The sequence below is a fragment of the Lactuca serriola genome, chromosome 6 (assembly GCF_051521515.1).
Source record: "Lactuca serriola cultivar US96UC23 chromosome 6, Lser_US96UC23_V15, whole genome shotgun sequence".
In the NCBI taxonomy this organism is placed as follows: Eukaryota; Viridiplantae; Streptophyta; class Magnoliopsida; order Asterales; family Asteraceae; genus Lactuca; species Lactuca serriola.
In genome coordinates, this window is record NC_136413.1 from 155,269,473 (window position 1) to 155,275,159 (window position 5,687).

A 5,687-nucleotide genomic window follows, 5' to 3' on the forward strand; every position below is an offset into this window, starting at 1 on the left:
AAATCAGAGAAATCTTTTTAAAAGATATTGCAGAATTGGTCCCCAGACAACATATGATAAAAGTTTATCAAAACCCTTCATTAAGAAGGTATATATTTTCCATATATATATATATATATATATATATATATATATATATATATATATATATATATATATATATATATATATATGAACCTCGGGATGTCATGTTCCGATACAGATCAAAAGTATAAACAAGACATTATAAGCCTTTCAACAGTTATTTACAACTACTAGCCTATAATCCAAAAATCTCTCGTCGTCCTCCGACTATGCTCGGGGTCCACTACCTGTAACATAAAAAGCTGAGTGAGTCAGGCTTGGGAGCCTGGTGAGCATATTGGGTTTTCAACCCACAATAATAATAAACTTACTAAGTTCATCAATCAACAATAACCTTGATTACCCGTTCCCGTTATCCTTACTTTACGTCCCTAAACACTTATCACAAGGGATCTAGCCTAAGAATATCATCGGGATGGACACTACTGCTAAGGGGTTTCCTCAGCCATACATGTACTAAAGGCAACCATGAGGGGGATGGAGTACAGCGAGTGAACACTCTCACTTCATTAACACCTACAGGTTGCAGACCTGCTAATGTTTCCCACTGGATTGTCTAGAAAGTCCGTGGTCGTCATCCAAACTCCGCAAGATGACTGGATCTCAAAACACATCGAGGCCTCTCATCAATTTTATTTTATCACACATCACTATCTAACCATGTTCTATCCAACATCTTTGTAGACAAAAATACTTATATAGTTTAAAACTTGTATAAAACATCAACTCAACAGTCACCTCAAATAAACAATTAATATATTTACACATAGCATGTATTATAAGGTAAATACTTCATATCTATGTGTAAAATGAAAGTGACTATACACTCACTTGATTTGATGATAATCGGGTAGCAATTCGTTTCCTAAAACGATCGTTTCTAATAAAACCGGTAGTTTTATTGAGAAACCGGGCTTTGCAAAAGTCGGGCTTCAAAACCGAAAAGATAAATTTTTCGGGCTTCTCGGGCACTTCGTGGCGTATTCCGGGGCTTATAATCGATACCGGGGCTTTGGGGGATTCTAAGATGAAGAAAATATGAAGTAAGGGGCTAAATATGGCAAAACTCCAAAAGTAACCGAGAGCCTTCGCAGGTACCCTTCTATTTATAGGGTCCGAAGTCCTGATCCAACGGCTGAGAGGCTCCTGATCCGACGGCTGAAAGATCTCGCAGGGGGTGGCTCGCACGAGGGTAGCATGTGCGAAGGGGCTGCTGGCTTCTTGTGATTGGTCCGAAGCGTGTGTCCGAAGTCGGTTCTGGTGCGCAGGTGGTCAGCATGTGCGAGGGCCTCGGTGGCACTTGCTGATTGGACCGTGGAGTCGTGACCCATATGCGAGGCTCGAAGCTAGGGGTGCGAGGTTCGGTCCATATGCGAGCCTCGGATTGGACCTCCCTTCGGTCAAATCAGAATCCGACACGTGGCTTCGCATGACTCAGCAGCTTGGTGACTCAGCAGGACACGTGGCACTCTTTCAGCGAAGGTGACGTGGCAAAATGTGACTATGCGAATTTTCTCGATTTTTGCGTCAAAACTTCTAACATCCATAACTTTCGCATACGAGCTCCGTTTTTGACGTTCTTTATATGCACGCGTAACTAAAATTACGCTCTATAACTTCCATTTAGACTTCGTCGGCTAATTTTGAATTTAAATTTTGATATTATTATTTTTAACAGACCGTGACAGGAAATCCGTTAAAAGTTCATAACTTCTTCATCCGATGTCCGTTTTCGTCAGACTTTTTACCGTTGTGCTACAAATGACCAGACCTTCGATTCTCATTTAGGTTGTGTCGGCTAAAAACCGCTCGATCTAAAATTCGAGTTTTTAGTTGTCTACTGCTAAGCTGAAATTTCGAAAAATCATAACTTCGTCATATGAAGTCAGATTTGGGCGTTCTTTTTATCGAACTTCTCGGTTTGACAAATACTACGACTTTCATTTAGATTACTAAGGCTAAAAATTAGTTTATCAAAAACTCACTTTTTACGACATTCAGCACCGTGCCGGTTTTGTCGCGAAACTTCGACAGGTCATAACTTCTTCGTTATAACTCGGATTTTGGTATTCTTTATATCCCCGAAATCCTTGTTTCGACCACTACAACTTTATGTAAAGATATCGGGCTTATCTTACAATTTAATTTTGACGCTTATTTTTATTCTTAATTAATTAAACGCTAATAATTAAGCATAAAACACACAATTCATATAATATTCACATAATTCCTTTTCATTTATTCAAAATGAGTTACAAAGGTTAACCTAGACTATCACCTCAATATAAATGCCTAGGCTAGAAACACGAGTGTTACAATTCTCTCCCCCTTAGGATGATTCCGTCCCCGGAATCACATATCACCAAACAACTGTGGGTAGCGACTGATCATGTCACTCTCCGTTTCCCAAGTGAGATTTGGTCCATTCGTATGTTTCCAACGCACAAGCACTAAATCGACCATCTTACGTCACAACTTCATAGTCTTACGGTCAACGATTGCCTCAGGTTCTTCGATCAACCTCTTGTTTTCATCCAACCTTAACTCAGAAATCGGAATTATGTTGGGCACATCTCCCGTGAACTTTCTCAAATAACACACATGAAAGGTGTTATGAATACCCTCCAGTTATTCTGGTAACTCTAGCTTGTAAGCTTGATTCCCGATCTTCTAAAGAACTTTAAACGGTCCAATAAACCTTGGACTCAAATTTCCTCGTTTCCCAAATCTTATAAGTCCCTTCCACGGCAAGACTTTAAGTAAAACCGAATCTCCAACTTCAAAGGTTATCGGTTGTCTTTTTTTTTCAGCATAACTCTTTTGTCGATCTTGAGCAGCTAACATCCTTTCCCTTATCACTTTCAACTTTTCCGCAGTCTGATGGACTATTTCAGGTCCCATAAACTGCTTTTTCCCATCTTCCAGCCAACATGATGGCGTTCGACACTTTTCCCCATACAAGGCGTGATAAGGTGCCATCTTAATGCTTGAGTGGAAACTATTATTATAGGAGAATTCTACTAAAGGTAAGTGTTCATCCCAGTTACCTTGGAATTCTAGGGTACATGCTCTCAGCATATCCTCCAATGTTTGAATCGTTCGTTCGCTCTAACCATCGGTTTGCAGATGGTAAGCTGTACTTAAACACAACTTGGTACCCAATTCTTCTTGTAGACTCCTCCAAAACCTTAAGGTAAAACGGCTGTCACGATCGGATACAATCGTTAGCAGAACACCGTGAAGCCTCACAATTTCCTTCACGTAAGAATTTGCAAGTTTATCCATAGACCATTTCTCTTTGGTTGCTATGAAATGCGCACTCTTAGTGAAGCGATCAACGACCACCCAAATCATGTCGTGACCGTTCCTTGTTCTGGGCAGTTTAGTCATAAAATCCATGGTGATGTCTTCCCATTTACCCATGGGTACGGGTAAAGGTTCTAAACTCCCATACGGTTTTTGATGTTGTGCCTTAACCCTAGCACAAGTTACACACTCGGCCACATACTTAGCAACATCGAGCTTCATCGTCGGCCACCAATAATAGGGTTTTAGATCCCTATACATTTTTGTACTGCTGGGATGAATCGAGTACATGGTTTTGTGAGCTCCTTCAATCAGAAGATCTCTTACTCTGCCCGTCTTAGGTACCCAAATCCTATCTTGGAATACCTTCAACCCTTGGTTGTTTGTACCGAACACTAACGTTTTGCCCAAACGTTCTTCCTTTCAGTCATTTTTCTCCAAAGCTTCCTCTTGAGCTTTCTTTATACTTTCCACAATTGTCGAGACAACTTCAATTCTCAACACTCTTGGCCTTTTCTTTTCAAGGTTTACGTTCCGACTGAGAGCATCAACAACAACATTTGCTTTACCAGGGTGGTAAAGTATATCATAGTCGTAGTCCTTGAGTAACTCTAGCCAGCGTCGTTGCCTCATGTTTAATTCCTTCTGATTAAAGAGATACTGGAGACTCTTATGATCAGTGAAAAGTTTACACTTTGTGCCATAAAGATAATGCCTCCATATCTTTAAGGAAAATACTACCATTGCCAACTCTAGATCATGAGTGGGGTAGTTCTTTTCATTCTCCTTCAATTGCCTCGATGCATACGCTATCACTTTATCCCTTTGGATCAGAACACAACCTAACCCAACTCCAGACGCATCGCTATAAATTGCGAAGTCATCAACTCCTTCAGGCAACGAAAGAATCAGTGCTTCACACAATCTCTTCTTCAACTTATCAAAGGCTTCCTTATGCTTCTCATTCCAAGCATAAGTAGCTCTTTTGTGGGTCAAAGCTGTTAATGGAGTAGCAATCGAAGAAAAGCCTTGGATAAACCTTCGGTAATATCCAGCTAATCCTAAAAAGCTTCGAATCTCTGTAGGGCTTTTTGGTTGTTCCCACTTCATCACAGCTTCAATCTTTGCTGGGTCAACCATTATTCCTTCTTGGTTAACCACATGACCTAAAAATTGGACTTCTTGAATCCAAAATTCACATTTGGAGAACTTTGCATACAACTTCTCCTTTTTCAGGACTTCTAGCACTTCACGCAGATGCTTTTCATGCTCCTGCTTGCTTTTCGAATAAATCAAGATGTCGTTTATGAATACTATCACGGATTTATCTAGGAATGGTTTATAAACCCTATTCATCAAATCCATGAAAGCTGCTGGGGGATTGGTTAGTCCGAACGACATAACCAAAAATTCATAGTGTCCATATCTTTTTCTAAACGTAGTCTTTTCGATATCCTGCTCTCTCACCTTTAGTTGATGGTATCCCGACCTAAGATCAATCTTCGAGAAATAGCTCAAACCCTGTAACTGGTCGAACTGGTCATCGATCCTTGGCAACGGGTACTTGTTCTTTATCGTCATTTTGTTCAGCTCTCTGTAATCGATGCACATTCTCATGCTCCCGTCTTTCTTCTTTACAAACAACACAGGGGCTCCCCAGGGCGATGAATTGGGTCAAATGAAACCTTTGTCCAATAACTCCTGAAGTTGTGTCATAAGTTCTTTCATCTCTGTTGGTGCTAATCGATAGGGTGCTTTTGCTATCGGCGTCGTTCCTGGTAACAAGTCGATACGAAATTCTACTTGTCGATCAGGGGGCAATCCGGGAAGATCTTCAGGAAAGACTTCCGGATAATCACACACCACTGGAATATTCTGCACCTCCTGTTTTTCCATCTTAGCATCGATCACGAACGCTAGATATGATGTACATCCCTTGGCCAAACACTTTTTGGTTTTCATTAGGGAAATGATTCCAGAATTTAGTCTGCGTTTGTCTCCATACACCATAAATGACTCTTTCCCTGGCGGGTTTACTTTTACTATCTTCTTTCTACATAATATTTCTGCATCGTTGGCGCTAAGCCAATCCATTCCTAAAACTATGTCGAATCCATTTAAATCGATAGGCAATAATTCCTCGTGGAACTTATTCCCATCCAAGTCAATGAGGATGTTTTTCATACGATGGCTAACAGGTACAAACTTGCCACTAGCAATCTCGACTAATAAGGCATTAACTAGCCTATCTATAGGCAAAGCTAGCTTTCTACCAAATTCATGCGATATAAAGGAGT